The following is a 17,622-nucleotide window of genomic DNA, read 5'->3' on the forward strand; positions in this document are numbered from 1 at the left end:
TTGCAATGTTGTTTGCTTAAAGACCATCTTTTTGTGGTAAGGTTGGCGCTTTGAGTATTGCGAGTTTGTAATTTGCTAATACGAAAACAATTTTTATCTTTCTCTTTTTGTGAATGTTGAATTTTTTCTTATGGACACAAAAGTTGCACTGCAACCTTTCGACAGACGCACGAGACGTAAGAATGCTTATCTAAAATGTAGATTTGAGCACACTACAAGGACTTCATTGTGAAAATAAATCCCAAGTTGCCCACAGTGGCGGCATCATTATCAACAGAACATTTTTACGAGTAGGCTCTTATAATGAAACTCGATTTATATATCATTCAATTGCAAAGCCACAAGGAAGCTCGCTTGTGCTTTTTGACATCAGCAAGTTTTTTCAAAAATCTTCATCCAGATTTATCATTGTACACACATTTTCTACCCTTTTATTTTTGTGCAGCACTACTTTTAAAATGAAAAATTTTGCTTAAAATTTGCAGAACAAAATCACTGACCAATTAAGAAATTGTTTGACATATTTTTTCGAAAGTTGGCAGAAGAGATTCTGAGAAAACAATGATTGATTGATATCTGGTGTTTAACCTTCCAAAACCACCATATGATTATGAGAGGCGTCGTAGTGGGGAGCTCCAAAAATTTCGACCACCTGGGATTTTTTAACGTGCCCCCAAATCTTAGCACACAAGCCTACAGTAATTTTGCTTCGATCGAAAAAGCAGCCGCTGCAGTCAGGATTCGATGCTGCCACCTGCGGGTCAGCAGCTGAGTACCTTAGCCACTGGACCACTGCGACGGGGCTCTGAGAAAACAACAGTACATATATGTACCACATTTTATGCGACTTTTATAAAACAGATTTTAACATTTTATAAAACAGTTTTATAGAAGTTTTAAATAAATGTATCACAAAAGTTTTATAACCTCTGCTTTTATCACGTGACACAAAAAGTGGTACAAACGTATATCAATGTCCTCAGGTGGCACAAAAACGAAGTTTTAACATGAACATTGCTTATAATTTTAATGGGGCTGTTTACTTTCTGAACATTTTCAACCATTCAATGCACTGCAGAACTTGGTCTATAGTGAGCATTTATACCAAGCCAACACAAAAGTGACCTGCGACGGCATACATCAGCCTATGCGATTTGCGGAATACAATACTTAGCTGCTCTTAAAGCAGACTACGATTGATGCCACTTTTGCAAATAAACCTATCACTGCAAAAGACCAGGAAATGCTGCTCACATCCAAGTGTACCAGTATGATAGCTACCAAGTTAGCACAAACCACAGGACAAAATCAAGCCCAAACATGAATTGCCAAAAGAAACTGAATAATAAGGGCAGAAGAAAATCACTGTGTTGCAAGCAGATGGCTAGGTTCTGTTGAGTGAACAGGTGAAATGTGACACTTTAAAGACATGCTAAAGTGATGTTTTCAAAGTGCTCACTTAGGCCACTGCAGCCGATAGTGAGATATGATGAAAGCATGAGCAAAATCCATTTGGCTGTCTGCAGCACATCTAGCGAAGTAAAAACATAAAATAGACTCCTCCTATACTTCGGGACACTGCACGACCAGTAAGAGTGGCACTGATTTCGGCTACCTTTTTTTACAGGTGTTTTCAACACACTGAAAAAGTCACAATTTGTGCCACTGTCTTACGAAGGGTTAAGGCAAAATGATCAGTCCACCATGATGTGAAAAGACAGCTACAGCTAGCTTTCCACTTGACCAAACCATAGTAAGACAAATTTAAGAATCACGAGAGCATGCCATTCTTAGAAGTATGAATATAAAGCTTGCCATAGTTGTATCCAAAAGCAACAATGAATGAGTGCAGGACAGCCACCACTCAGCTTTACTTGGACCATTGAATGCAATAAAGTGAAAATGGCTAGACTAAGTAGCCCTATCATCGCTGTTCCTAAATGTATTTACCTGCCCTGTGTTTCAGTCGACGTACGTCCGTAAGTAGAGCACAGGGGTTGGAAAAGTGTTAGTGTTGTTTGGTTTACATCAAGAGAGCCGTCTAACAAAGTTGCCACCAAAACACGTATACGAGATATAACAGAGGCATAGTGGGAAACAGATAGTATGATCACACACAGTAAAAAAAAATTTCAGTTCACGTGTACTCCCAGGCTCTAGATCACCTGCACGAAACTTACAAGTGTTGTGGCTTGAAAAATGTACTACGTGAATGCTGACAAATGAATGCAAAAAGTGCAGTTCGAATTATACAGCATTTCTATTTCTCAACATCAAGACATGAACGAAGAATATGCCTTGAAGCTCGCATCTTTCAAGTAACTATAATTTTTGGAAACTACACATTTCTTCTTTTGTTGGTACCATTACTAACTTCAACAAAGGCTGCACGTTAAAATGTCTCATACGTAGACAGCCTGCAAGGACACTTAAGTAAACTAATACACCCTCAAGCTATAGATCCACCAACACTACAAGGCTAACATTTCTCAACGCATGAGCTCCCTTTCACCAGAGCCAGGGATCACGTCAGAAACCTGACTCATGGTACAGGCAAAAAAAAAAAAAAAAGACAGTAAGTGTACCACAACACAATACAAACTTACTATCACAAAACAAGGCCAAATGTGCACTGGCGCAGGTGTTACAAAAAGCCTGAAACATGGAACAAGCATTCTTGATTTATTTACCTCTTAAGTAGGTTTCTTTCTGAATAAAATAGTGTATCGCTCGTCTGATGAGAACATTCGTACTTTTGTTCAGTGAGGGAAACAATATGTCAAGTGAACAAATGTCTTCACGAGCTTTTTGAAAAAAAAAAACTACAAGAAAGAAAATAAAAAAAGTAAAAAAGCAGGAGACCGGTATTGAAGTAGAAAGTTATTTTACAGAGAGGGGTCCATAAACAGAAAAACTATCCCAGTACTGAAACAAGTGCCTGCATTTGTGGTGCCAGAGTGATCATGGTCGTTGTAACAATATATTCATTAACTGCTGGGGTTTTACAAACTGAAACAATGGTGCAAATACAAGGCAAGCTTAATGAAGGACTCGGCATTACATTTTGCCTCCTAGAGTTTTTATATATGGCCTGAATATAAGTACACTGACAAAGCTCCATTTAGCCGTGCCGCCTTTTAAAATACGGCTGCCACTGTCAGAATTCAGCCCTGTGATATCACTTATAGACTCATCGCCAGAATTTTCATAGAAAACTTATTACTGTCAAAGTGTTCCAAAGCACCCAGTCGTATGTAGCAGAATGTGCCTAGAAAAAGAGAAGTGACAAGACATTCAACCATTGACGTGCTAAATAGAGTTAGAAATGTCCATTGCGTCGAAGTGAGGATGTTCTCTGCGTAACTGAGATGCTTGCGCGGCCTATCACACTGTTACACTGACTCGGCACATTCGGGTTTTTCGGTGGCTTCAACAGGTGTCCTTGCATGGAGGCCACTTCATTTGACGTTGCCGATGTGTATCCACTTCGACAGCCTGGCACAGCACCACTCGTCATGTCGTTCGCTCTCCCGAAAGGAGCAACGATTCACCGCAAACAATTGTTTCTTCATAGTATCTAGTACCCAGAAAGCCGAACAGCATAAAAATTGTCGTCAGCTCTGACATGGTAAGCGGTTCATTTGTGGTGGTGCCTGCGCAAATGCTTGTGGGGATTGCTCTTTGACACGAACGTCTGAGTACATAACGGGCACTTTAACGGTCGATCGCCTGTGTGCAGTGACAGATGCTCTCTCAATGGGGTCCTTCGAGAGAAGCTGCGGGAACACAGGTGGCACTTGTGTAGTCGCTCGCCTTTGTGGATGCATAGGTGACGTACCAAAGCGGATCTCTGTGAGAAGCTCTGACGGCAGAAGTGGCAGTTATGTGGCCTCTCGTCTTTGTGGGCACGTACATGAACTACCAAATGGCCTTTCTGCGAGAAACTCTGAGGACACAAGTGACACTGAAATGGTCGCTCGCCTGTGTGAACCCTTGTGTGCCTTTTCATACGATACAAGACACCAGTCTCATAGTCACAAAAGTTGCAGCGGTGGAAGTGACGATACCGTAACTTCGGACAGTCCTTGCTTGCTGGATGGGTGGACCACCTCGGTGCTGTACAAAGAAAATAGGACAGGTAAACTCTGTATTGCTTTCAACACCAAAGCTTTTTAAGCTTTTTGTTGTGCCAGTTTGTGTGACCAGTCAAGCATAATATCGTAATATAGCAATAGAATGGGAAAGAGAACTGACGGGGAGACACAGTACTGCGAGGGTAAATAGGAAAAGTGGTGAGAGGGTAATACATAGCGAAACCATTTACAGCATAGCACAGTGAGAAATGGGAATTGAAAGCGAGGGTGAGGAGGTGATTATAGGGGCCCCGCCGCGGTGGTCTAGTGGCTAAAGTACTTGGCTGCTGACCCGCAGGTCGCGGGTTCAAATCCCGGCTGCGGCGGCTGCATTTCCGATGGAGACGGAAATGTTGTAGGCCCGTGTGCTCAGATTTGGGTGCACGTTAAAGAACCCCAGGTGGTCGAAATTTCCGGAGCCCTCCACTACGGCGTCTCTCATAATCATATGGTGGTTTTGGGACGTTAAACCCCACATATCAATCGAGGTGATTATAGGGTTTGATGGTGAAGGGGCGAGAGGGTAACACATAGCATAACCATTTACAGCATAGCACAACGAGAAATGGGAAATGAAGGTCAGAGTGAGGAGGTGATGTGAGGGTACAAAGGGAAAGGGGTGAGAGGGTGATCCACAGCATAACCATTGACAGCAAAGCCAAGAAATAAATGAGAAATAGAAGTCAGGGTGAGGAGATGATTTAAGGGTTTGATAGAAAAGGGGTGAGAGGGTAATACATAGCATAACCATTTACAGCATAGCACAGCAAGAAATAGGAGATGGAAGTCACGGTGAGGAAGTGATGTGAGGGTTTGATGGGAAATGGGTGAGAGGGTAATCCATAGCATAACCATTGACAGCAAAGCCCAGCAAGAAATGAAAAATTGATATCAAGGTGAGGAAGTGATGTGAGGGTCTGATGAGAAAAGGGCAAGAGGGTAATCGGTAGCATAACCATCGACAGCATAGCCCAGCAAGAAATGGGAAATGGAAGTCAGGGTGAGGAGGTGATGTGAGGGTTAGAAAAAGGAAAGGGGTGAGTAGGTAATCCATAGCATAACCATCGACAGCAAAAACCAGCAATAAATGGGAAATGGAAGTCAGGGCGAGGCGGTAACTTTGGGGTCTGATTTGAAAGGGGTGAGAGGGTAATCCATAGCAAAACTATTGATAGCATAGCCCAGCAAGAAATGGGAATGGAAGTCAGGGTGCAGAGGTGAGTCAGGGTGCAGAGGTTTAGAAGGACAGAAAGGGGTGACAGGGTAATCCATAACATGACCAATTACCGCATAGCCCAGCAAGAAATGCGAAATGGAAGTCAGGCTGAGGAAGTGATGTGAGATTTAAAAGGATGGAAAAGGGTGACAGGGTAATCCGCAACATGACTAATTACCGCATAGCCCAGTAAGAAACAGGAAATGGAAGTCAGGCTGAGAAAGTGATATGAGGTTTAGAACAACAGAAAGAGGTGACAGGGTAATCCATAAGATGACCAATTACCGCATAGCCCAGCAAGGAACTGGAAATAGAAGTCAGACTGAGAAAGTGATGTGAGGGTTAGAAGAATGGAAAGGGGTGACGAGGTAATCCATTGCATAGCCATTTACAGCATAGCCCAGCAAAACTGGGGAATGAAAGTCAGGGTGAGGAAGTGATGTCAGGGATAAAAGGACAGAAGGGAGTAAAAGAGTAATCCACAGCGTAATGATTTACAACATAGCCAAACAAGAAATTTCTTGGTGACTTTGAGAATTGTGAATTCCATCTCGCATGCTTCACGATAATTTCTGAATCTCATGTTCTCTGGAAGTTCAAATATGAATTGGCAGTGTTTACTGACCATGTCAAAAATAGTGTTGCACGGCCATTTTCAGTCATACCATCCTATCATATTTAAACTTCGAATGCAGGAGCCAAATCAAGTCAGTAACTGAACCAATTTCATATCTGAGCACAGATTCACCCAACCCTTTGTGTTAAAATAAAATATTACTTATATTTATGATATATATACTTTATGTCACGTCTCTGCTTGGTTTCTCAACTACAATGTCTTAATGTATGAGACATTTATTCACCTAAGCATGCTCAACTAAATGTACCTAAATAACCAACTGCATGTTCGTATGTACGAAAAATGCAATAACAACCCAATTTAATTTCTAAATGCAGTCCAAGCATTGATGCTAAAGGAACAAAGGGTCTATCCAACAAATTCACCAATCAACACGAAACTAAGCAAATAAAAAGCAGAATTTCAAAGTTACATATAGAACTATAAAGAAACCTTGTAGCTTAAATTTCTCTCTTGTAATCACCTGCGATAACAATACTTTACTACTGCAATCAAGGCACATGCGAGTGTCAGTATTTACACCACTCTAAACGTGCCTACAACAAACTGTAAAATGTCAAAATAGCTTGAACATCCACGTAAATCTAGTAGATCCTACGAAAAGTACAAACATGTTAGCTTCATAAAAAAAAAGATAGACCACTTGACACTTCATATAAAATGTAATTACTACTGAAACAAAAAGAGAATCACCAGAAAATGTAAAAAAACAGCACAATCAAAATACAAATACGATGGGAGTTCAGGTATTATTTAAAGTTTGTAAAATACAGCTATTAACACAATATCTGAAATGTGATGTGTTTGATCCCACAATGCCCTTCGATTCCTTCCGTTTGCTGTGACGGGAACCTAAAACGAGAAAAACTATTCATTACAAACAATGAACTAAAAGAACAGTAGTTATCAGTTTCCAAAATATATTTGCAAAGCAGTTTTAGAACTCATTTTTAAAGTTTGAGCAAGCTACGGCTTTACAAATAAACTGAGCTTCTATTTGCAAACTATTTTCGGACCAACCAATGCACAATAAAACTTAGTAAAATGAAATCAGTGTGTGGCATAACTAGTCAAACATTACATGACTAGCAAGAGCAGTTTGCTGGAAGCACATCTGAATCTACACAAGGCATATCACTTCCACACATTGTGAACAAACAGCTACGATCAACTGTGCAATGCTCCAGTAGGATTGCCACCCATAGGGTAGCAGGGAGGTAATGTAGGTTAATTTCAACATTTTGCTCGTCGCTGGTCCGTGAGAAATGTAGAAGAACCACACGACATATAAAAACGTTACGTTCCTGGTGAGAACCAAAGCAGAACAGTCCTAATTTGAATGTAACCAGAACAAAAGACGAAGGATAGTACGTCTCAAAAATCATTGTACGAGGCTTGGTGGTTAGTTTTTTTTATTTGAAAGTCTTTTTCTGCTCGGAAAAATCAACATGATAAAACAGGGATGCCAGATCTCATTGTGGCCCAAAATATCGCCACAATTTTTCCATGTCATCATGAATTCATTATAATGGCACTGTAGCATCACAATGTCCCATCCAATAATGGCATCATTAGACCTCATCGTCGCACGGTTATAGGTGGGCCTATACCCGAGGCACCCAATACGTATGAACGTTATAGAATATATGCTATTCCCATGTTAGCACTGTTACTTGATGCTATTTCTATGTGTAGAGTAAAACAGAGGGTGATAAGAGAAGTTGTGTACTGTAAAACAGTGCAAGTTTGACTGGCATATATATTCTATAAATATTCATTGTCAACACTGTGCCACAGCAGCATTGTTCACCTACCTTTATTTCATATTCATGAACAAAATTTCATGGCGATTCAATGACGATGGAGTAATGAACAGCTAGGCTTGGGTTCATTTGTATGGTAAGGCACGTTTACTAATTTTCCAATAAGGCTATATATCCTGAAGCTAAAAGTTATCCTTCTTTGTCCGACCGAAATATTTATTGAAGTTTACTGACATCGTTAGGGCACCATTAGGTGAACATATCTTAACTTTCTAGCATCATTAGAGCACGGTTTAGAGAAATCTACTTGGGAGTTTATCACAGAGTCGTCTTCCAGAATGAAATCATTAGACAATGAAAACCCCACACTCACACTCGTTTTATATTTGTATACTGGCAGTGTGGCACATCTACTTGCTTATGCACTTGAAATCACAATGAGTTCGCTTACTGGAAAAACTTTTTGCTCTTTACCATTACATAAATATTTCTTAGATTCGGCAGGTACAGGCCATCTGGGAAAAAGTCTGCCACGTGGATAGACTGGAAAACCAATACATGGTTTAATTTGGAATAAGAAAAGCCCACCGATCCCCGTAAATGTAGCATAAGTCAAATTTTTGATGAAAACTTTTCAGAACTGCACAAATGAGCATTAAAAAGCCACCCCAAAGCTTTTCTTGGATCATAAGAACAAAAGAAAGTGCAACTGAGTTAACACATAAGAATCAAAATACCAAGAAAAATTACCAATGCATATTCCCCCAAACCTAGAGTCTTGTTTATTGCACTGAGAATGGTAGGCTTGCTTTGAAACAAAATATTTACATGCTTAACTGGTGTAAAGAAGCACTCACATACTATTAATGCAACAAGATTGATTGATTGATTGATATGTGGGGTTTAACGTCCCAAAACCACTATATGATTATGAGAGACGCCTCAGTGGAGGGCTCCGAAAATTTAGACCACCTGGGGTTCTTTAACGTGCACCCAAATCTGAGCACACGGGTCTATAACATTTCCGCCTCCATCGGAAATGCAGCCGCCGCAGCCGAGATTCGAACCCGCGTCCTGCGGGTCAGCAGACGAGTACCTTAGCCACTAGACCACCGCGGCGGGGTGCAACAAGACTGAAAAGAACTTAGAACCAATAAGTATATAATTAAAAATTGAAAAGACACACACACATACTCCCAGAGAGAGCAAATTTATGATGATGATGTTTGGTGTTTTGTGGCGCAAGGGCCATTTCATGGCCAAAGAGCGCCAGTTCATGTTACAAGAGATATGGACAATGGTTGTGATAAGCGGCTGTATATGGGCCCTAAAATCCCTCGCTCTAAGGCGGGTAAAAACATAGAAGTAATAAAATCATGACCATGCTGTGACAGGTGTGTGGTGTTAATGGATGACAAAAGTTTGTGATAATAAAAAGAATGATGGACATGTATAGCATTAGCACAAGTGCCTCACTCGTTCACACCCTTGCGTCCAAGGGCCGTGAGTCAAGTGCTTTGTTGAGAGTAGCCACTGCAGCGGAGACCTCTCTGTAGAGGTGACACGAAAAGTAGAAACTTCTCTTAAAGAATTTAACAATGATATATGTCTAAAAAGTGGTTCCCTACCGGCGAACATTGCAGGATGAAGTGGTATCTGTTGTCGGTAGGGTAACGGAAAGTGTCGTCTTCTCAGCGTGTCTAATTCTTTACACTAGATTAGAATGTGAAGTATGGCGAGTGCTTCTCTACATCTATCACACAAATGTGGATCGCCCCCAGACAAAAAGAATGATTGTGTTGCGTGTGCATGTCCTGTTCATAACCTTGTAAGGATTACTTCTGTGTGACGTGATTTTGATACTGGCAGCCAATGACCAAGTTGCGGCTTGATGACATGCAATTTATTATCTGTGTGTGTCTCATGTGCTCTGCCAATAGCCTCTGAGCTCTCGTTTTAGAAAAGGTTTTAGGTCGAGTGCAGGAACTGCTATCAATGTATTAGAAGAAGCTTTGTTAGCGGACCCAGCTAGCTGGTGCACCAGGACATTGCCTTAAATTTCGCCGTGTGCTGGCACCCAGCAGACTACAACATGCTGCTTAGATGAGTAGACTGTGCATAAGAGCGAATAAAGAAAGACAAAGACAGGGACTTTTTAGGAGTTTTGAGAGTTTTTACTGCACTAAAGGAATCTGTATATATTATTGCCTTCTGCAGCTTTATTTGTTTAATGTGTTTAATGGCCGCAAGTATCGCATAAGCTTTGCCAGTGAAGATGCTAGAATCAGAGTGCAGAACGCCGGCTTTCGAAAAGGATGGGCCGATGGCTGCGTACGAGGCAGAAGTGTCGGACTTTGGAGCATACGTGAAGAATTCAAGACATCTGTATTTATGTTGTACATCTAGGAAGTATATGTGGATATGTGCAATTGGTGCATGCTTCGTAACCTCTAAGAAAGACACGTCGCAATCTATCGCGTGCCATTGCCACTGTGGCAGGCATACTGCGGGAGCCATCAAACGGTGTTCAAGTGGCACACCGGTTTCCTTTGCTAGGACCCTCACACGGAGTGAGTAGGGCTGTCTCATAGAAGACCGTTTCTCAAACACAGCAAGGCTTGACATGTCATTAATTGTCGAATGTAATGAGCGATTCTTGTCTGCATTTAGATCAAGACAATATTTAAAAGACACGTAACATCTCTGTAGGTGGAGCGACCATTCGTTCGATTCCACGTACAGGCTTTCCACGGGGCTAGTCCGAAAAGCACCCGAGGAGAGACGGATGCCTAGATGATGAACAGGGTCAAGCATTTCAAGGGAAGTGTAGGTGTCGCACACTGGTATGCTATTGCCCCATAGTCTAGGCGGGTACGTACGAGGCTTTTATACAAATTCATTAAACACTTCTTGTCAATTCCCCACGTTGTGCGTGACGACACTTTCAGAACGTTCATGGCTTTTATGCCCTTGTTTTTTAAATATTTAATGTGTGGTATGAAGATTAGCTTGGTGTTCACTGTTAGGCCTAAGAATTTATGTTCAGTATTAACAGCAAGACGTTGCCCATGCAGTTGAATATCAGGTTCGGAATGAAGGCCTCTCTTCCTGGAAAACAAGACACACGTGCTCTTCTGTGTATTCAACCGGAACCCGTTTTCTTCTGCCCAATTGTAGACTTTGTTCAGACAGAGCTGGACCGGCCGCTCACACATGGCCAAATTACAAGAATTAAAACCGAACTGAATGACGTCGACATGTGTGGAGTAAAAGATATTTCAAGGGATAGACAAGCGCAAAGAATTCATTTTGATAATAAAAAGTGTGCAACTAAGTACACCACCTTGCGGCACCCCTGTTTCTTGGACAAATGTTTGGGAAGGAATGCTGCCTACTCGGACTCGGAATGTCCGATTTGACAAGTAACTTTCGATTTATTAAACACTCTTCCGCACAGGCCAAGATGGGACAGGTCTCTTAATATTCCGAAGTGCCATGTTGCATCGTAAGCCTTTTCAATATCGAGGAACACAGAAAGAAAGTATTACTTATGAATGAAAGCATTTCTGATGTGTGCCTCAATACGAACAAGGTGGTCGGTGGTGGATCTACCCTATCGAAACTCGCACTGAAATGGGTCAAGCAAATTGTTTGTTTCAAGAAAATGTACAAGTCGACAGTTCATCATTTTTTCAAAAAGTTTGCACAGGCAGCTTGTAAGCGCGATTGGCCTATAACTCGAAACTGAAGAAGGGTCCTTGCCCTGTTTCAAAATGGGAGTAACAATAGCTTCTTTCCAGGAAGTAGGGATAGCGCCAGAGAACCAGATAGCATTGTACAAACAAAGTAAGGTTTTTTGTGCTTCAATTGGTAGGTTTTTTTAACATTTCGTACACCACACGGTCGGAACCTGGAGCGGAGTCACTGCACGAGTTCGGCGATGTTTGGAGCTCAGGTAAGCTGAAAGCTTGGTTGTACGCCTCGTATCTTGTACATTTGTGTTAGAGTTTTTGCTTTTTTATCTTTGTTCTGTATTTTTGGCAAGCGTCAGTATAGTGCGACGAGCTGGACACCTGCTCGAAGTGTGCACCGAGGAAGTTTGCCTGATCTTCCAAAGTGTCACCCTGTGTGTTTACGAGTGGAAGTGTGTGTACTTGCCTTCCTGCTACCCTACCAACCATGTTCCAAATTTTAGCCTCCTGTGTATATGAATTGATCCCTGATAAAAACTTTTGCCAACTTTCTCTTCTGGCCTGCCGACACGTTCGCCTGGTCTGAGACTTCATTTTCTTAAATATTTGAAGATTTTCGGCTTTCGGTGAGTTCCGAAACAATTTCCATGCTTTGTTTTGCTGATTGCGGGCATTTCGGCACTCAAAGCTCCACCATGGCACACGTTGTTTTCCAGGGTGTCCATTCGTTTGTGGGATGCATTTTGTCGCTGCATCAATCAAAAACGCTGTAAAGTAGTTAACAGCAACATTAATGTTCAAAGTACTTATGTCACTCCAACCTAAACGAGCGATGGTATAAAACTGTTCCCAGTCGGCTGTTTATGAGCCATTTGGGAACCTGTAGCAGGCATTCAGTTGATGTAGATGTGCTCAAAACTACGGGAAAATGGTCACTTCCGTAGGGATTAGCGGTAACTTTCCAGTGAAGTAGAGGCAGAAGCGATAGAGATACTATGCTTAGGTCTATTGAGGAATAAGTATTGTTAGCGAGGTTATAATAAGTTGGTTCTTTTCGATTCAGAAGACACGCACTGGAAGAGAGAAGAAACTGTTCAATCAGTCGACCTCGGGCGTCACAACGAGAGTGGCCCCATAGCCTGCTATACGCATTCAAGTCTCCAAGGAGAACAAAAGGTTCCGGAAGTTCATCGATTAAGGACTGGAAATCATGTTTTTGTAGGTGATAGCTTGAGATACGCAAAGAGTGCAAATTGTTATGAGTTTGTCGAAAAGCACAGCTCGAACAGCCACTGCCTCAAGAGATGTTTGGAGTTGTAAGTGTGTGCATGCAATCCCCTGATTCACTATGATGGCAACACCTCCAGATGATGTCACGGCATCATCATGTTCTTTTCAGAAAATAGTGTATTTATGTAAGAAGTTGGTGTGTTTTGCATTTAGGTGTGTTTCTTGTACACACAGCACTTTTGGCGAGTGTTCGTGTAATCGTTCTCGGTCATCGTCAAGGTTCCTGAGAAGGCCCCCGACATTATATTGTATAATTTGGGTGTTCATGGTGAAAGGTGAAGTAGTGCTGTGTGTACAAGGAGCGAGTTGCTGTTTAGGTGGGGAGTTTGAATTCAAGTAACAGGGCCATCACCAGGCCCCGTTATTTGCTTTTTTGCTTTCTTGACGCGCTCCAAGGAGCCACACTGCTCTTTCGGCACCAAGGGTACCGACCTATCCATTGCCTCCTCGGAGGCACTGGATGCCCGCAGGTGCGAGCTGGTTGTTCAAATTCTGGGCCTCACCTGATGAGGCGAGGCCTTGAGACCTGAGGACCCTGGGGTCTCCGGTCTCTGTTCGGGGGTAGGCGGAGTAGCCTGGACTACAGCCGCCTTGGGGGCAGGTGCCACAACTTCCGGCTCGATATGTGCAGGCCGAGGGGGTGGCGAAGTCTGGTGTGGCAGTTCCCCTTGACATGCCGCATCAGCATATGTTGGGCCATAAAATGGCGAGACTCTTTTCCTTGCTTCCTTAAAAGAAATGTTTTCTTTCAAATTCACCATTATTATCTCTTCTTTCTTCCAGTATGGACAGGAACGTGAATATGCAGCATGGTTTCCATCACAGCTTACATAGTTTGGCTGCTCTTCGCAGTTCTCAGACACATGGCCCAGGGCTCCACATTGTGCACAGGTCTGGCGACCAAGACAGCTTTTAGAGCCATGGTCCTACCTCTGAAATTGGAAGCAACAACGGGGGTCAAGTATGTATGGCCTGACTGAAGTTTTTGGGTACCCAGTTTGAATGGTTTCTGGCAATTTACTGGAAGCAAACGTGAGTACTAGGTGTTTCGTTGGTGTTCCCTTTTTGTCTCTTCTGATGATAATTCTCTGTACATTGGTCACATTTTGGCTCTTCCACCCCTCCGAAAGTTCAGTCTCGGTCAGGTCAAGTAAGTCCATGTCAGATACCACTCAGCGAGTTGTGTTCATTGATCTATGTGGTGTAATGGTTATTAGTATGCCACTGAAAGCTGAGAGACGGTCTAGCTTTTCAAATTGTTCTTTGTCCCGGATTTCGAGGAGGAGGTCTCCGCTAGCCATTTTGGTTACCTTGTATTTAGCGCCAAGAGTTTCGGTAAGACATCTAGCAACTACGAAGGGAGAGACATTCCTGGCTTGCTTTCAAGTTTTTTCACAGTGGATGACATAAAAGGGAGGAAATGTTTCTATTGGCCATTTAAAAAAGTTTATGTCATTGGTGCCTACTTGCTTCAAGCTGGTACAATCGGAAAGTGAGGGGAATGCTTTATGCATGCCTGTTTTATTTTTATTCGGCAGCGTTGGCGACCACCCACCATGGAGCCCAACGAGGGGACGCTACAAGTTCGTAAATACTAAAAACTTGCCGACGCCAGCCATACAACGCCACTATAACCCAATGCACCTAGACCAAGGTAGGCTATTTGCACAGGGTTAAACCTCGACGCCAAGAAAATTGGAAGTAAACGGAAGAAACAAGAAGACAGGAAAGATAAAAAGTGATGGCAAAGACGAAGATGTAGAGAGAGAGGGAGAGATAGAGGAAAAGGCGACTGCCGATTTCCCCTGGGTTGGTCAGTCATGGGGCGCCATCTACGTGAAGCCGGGGCCAAAGGGGTGTGTTGCCTGGCAGGGCCTTAAGAATCCAATCACCTGCATTCGGCTCAACCCCTAGGATCTTCGTTTCCCCATACACGGCACAGCCACGCACGGCTAGGCGTGGGAGGGAGTGGAAACCCCCTCGTTAGCTCGGGTCCGTGGTGCCGCTACACACCAAACGCCTGCGTAAGCAGAGGTCCCTGCGGGGAGAGCAAATTTATGAGGTTAACACAAAAGTAATCACAACTCATACCGCACCAAAAACACTCCTAACGGTGCCAGCAGTAATGGAGCCGCAAAAGTAATACTAACACAGCCCATATGAAAAAGTAACATCGCAACATATAAACGAGGCAAATATTTGGGATTTACTGCACGATTACCCAAGTTTCGGCAATGACATAACCGTTTGACATAAATACAATATGAAAGTGTCTTCGAAAATAAAATTTTGTGCCAGCATCCAGTGGCATTCCTCACTGAACTGAGCATGTCAAAAGAAAATGCCGGTAAAAAGTGGCAGCTTCTACAACTTCTCACTTCACTTACCACTTCGTCGGCACTTCCACATCTGGAAATACCATAAGGAAGGAGAGACGAAACAATCCATCAACAAGGGTTGTGTGCTTGAGCAGATATTGTCACATCTCTGACAACCACTTTGCTTTAATAGGCTCACTGAGTAGACTAGCCAAGCAACAGCTCAGGCGTGTCTTCTTCAACCTCTTCCACTCGTGGTTCTCACACAAGCAGACCAAGCGGCAATGTTTTTAGAAGTGGACTCATTTTTCTCAAGGCATGAGTGATCTGTTTAGCGCCAACATGTAAATGCTTCATACCCTCTCCTGCAATCCGTGAAGGAAGAGGGAGGGGGCAACTGTGGTGAAAATAGTGTGAGAACTGCTTTAAGTGAGTTATACAGAAACAATAAGTTTTCAGGACTATCTGCCAGTCATTCTCTTTATAGTGGTGGTGGCTGTTGAACCTTCGATATGTGCAGACACTTTCACTCAAAAGATGTCGCCACACACTTCATAATCCGAGAAGAAAAACAAAACAGGAATACAAAGCAGCGAGGATGAGGGGAAAAAGAAGCAGATAAATGCTTCTATAGAAAAACATTGGACACTCTCGCCATAAAATAACTTATTCAGAAAAAATTATCATGCAATCTACAACATTACCTTTGGGGATGAAAAGTTGTGTTATGTAAAAAATATATATACATCCCTAAACAATACTCATAAAAGTTTACAAACTCCGAATGGGTAAACTGAAAAAAGTGATAGAAAAAAAAGGGAAATAGAGGGGAGAAGAGACATTACCATATTATGAATAACCAATATTCCACATTGGGGAAAGGAATGGGGGAGTTAGAAAGAGGGTTGAAAAGGAAGGTCGCCATGAAATTTGAAACACTAGCCAAAAGTAGCCAGAACATTAAGCAGACAAAGGTAGCCATGAGTATGTAAACACACCTGTGCCTTTTTTTTTATCTATACGACTTATTGCAATAGCATTCTGATAGAAATGTAAATAAAAAAAAACCTGTAAAATCATAATTTCTGAGATTCAAACATAAACTATTCACTTTAGCAATTATCCTGTGCTACTGCAAAACTTTAGACTCCCTTAGTATGAACTTCTCAACTTTCCCAAATCGACCGCCAACCTTGAGACAAAAGAAAAATTATACTGCTGCAAGAGTGTGTTGTAAATCACTGTAGCTGTTACTGAAGCATAAACTGTAGCCCATTCGCAAACATTTCTAGCACGATGACTAAGTTTGTGTAGTTATTATTTCTGAGCTGCAGTCCATGTCTACTTCTAAGAAGTAACACAGGCGATTCATTAAATATTCTATTTGAAATGTATAGTACTGAAGAAATTCCTGGATGCAGAATGCTTTCAACTGTCCCGTTTACTTTCAGGTATAGTTCGAATGTTATAACAACATTTGGGTTCTATGTGCAAAAACCACAATATGTTTAGAGGCACACTGCAGCACCAGGGCTTTGAACATTCAAGATACCTAGTGTTCTCTAACATGCACTGTCATTGCACACTACACTGGCCTCCAGCATTTGGGCTCCTTTGAAATACGACCATCCCGGCTGGAATTAAATGTGCAATCTAGTATAGCACTGTCACCGGTACACCACCATGGTTGGCAATCAAAGTTTGAAGTCGCGAACTGCAAAACAAGGCCCCATCCAACAGTGCGCCCGTTCTGTCCCGAGTCTCGGCCACGCGTTCATAAGTCTTCTTTTCTGTGCAGAGTAAGCACCAAATTCAGTTTGGGGAGCTGAAAATATGACTTGATCGTCGTGATTGCTGGATCATTCAAAGCTGGCTGCTGCAACGCTACAACACAGTGAAAAAGTTCCATTCAAATCGATACAAGAAGAAATCAGCCAAAATATAGCCAAGGAATTTCTCCTGCTGCCACTGGCCTCAAAGGGTAGCCAAACCTGGCAACTCTGGTTAAAAGTAAAGTGGTGTAAAGAAACACAGTCACACATCTCAATGAGTCGAGGAACAAGACTATATCATGCTGTTAACAAAGAATACAGTCCATATTTTTTTAGATCTGACTAGAGTGTCATCAGGTAGCATGCAATGTTTACCAGATTATTAACACTTGCTCCAGCAAGAGACTTCAAGAGGCCGTGCAAAACTTTTACAAGTAATCATCGAATGGCCTCAATATTGGAGTTTATTCCTGCGCAAGTGAAGTTCAGCAAAAAATTGTCAAAATCTATCAAGGACGAACAGTTACAAAAGTTAGTCACACAGTCTAAGCCTATCTTTTTTCTATCTTCTATCTATTTTCGTTAAAGCAAGGGCACTGAAGATAGACAGTGGGAAAGAAAAGGGACAAAGAGTGGATGACGAAAGAGCAAGAGGCTATGTCTGTACGTCAGTGCGTGTCATTATATCAAGCCTTTTTTGCTTTGTTTCCCTTCAATGAACACTGCACGTCACCCTTGCCTGCGCCACAGCATGTCGAGGTGTAGGTAGATCGTGACACACTGAAAAGGCCACTACAA

General features: G+C 42.3%; 1 long non-coding RNA gene across 2 annotated transcripts in view; it reads right to left on the reverse strand.

The window, feature by feature from the left end:
* Positions 1-918: 918 nt before the first annotated feature.
* The window catches only part of LOC142769330 (uncharacterized), a 118,813-nt gene continuing 102,109 nt past the window's right edge, over positions 919-17,622 (reverse strand). For both annotated transcript variants that reach the window (XR_012885779.1, XR_012885780.1), the window contains exons 4-5: positions 14,627-14,772; positions 919-4,116 (exon numbers count right to left, since the gene is read on the reverse strand). This is a non-coding gene — a long non-coding RNA (uncharacterized LOC142769330). The remainder of the gene's footprint in view (positions 4,117-14,626; positions 14,773-17,622) is intronic.

The sequence above is a fragment of the Rhipicephalus microplus genome, chromosome 8, assembly GCF_043290135.1.
Source record: "Rhipicephalus microplus isolate Deutch F79 chromosome 8, USDA_Rmic, whole genome shotgun sequence".
Classification (NCBI taxonomy): Eukaryota; Metazoa; Arthropoda; class Arachnida; order Ixodida; family Ixodidae; genus Rhipicephalus; species Rhipicephalus microplus.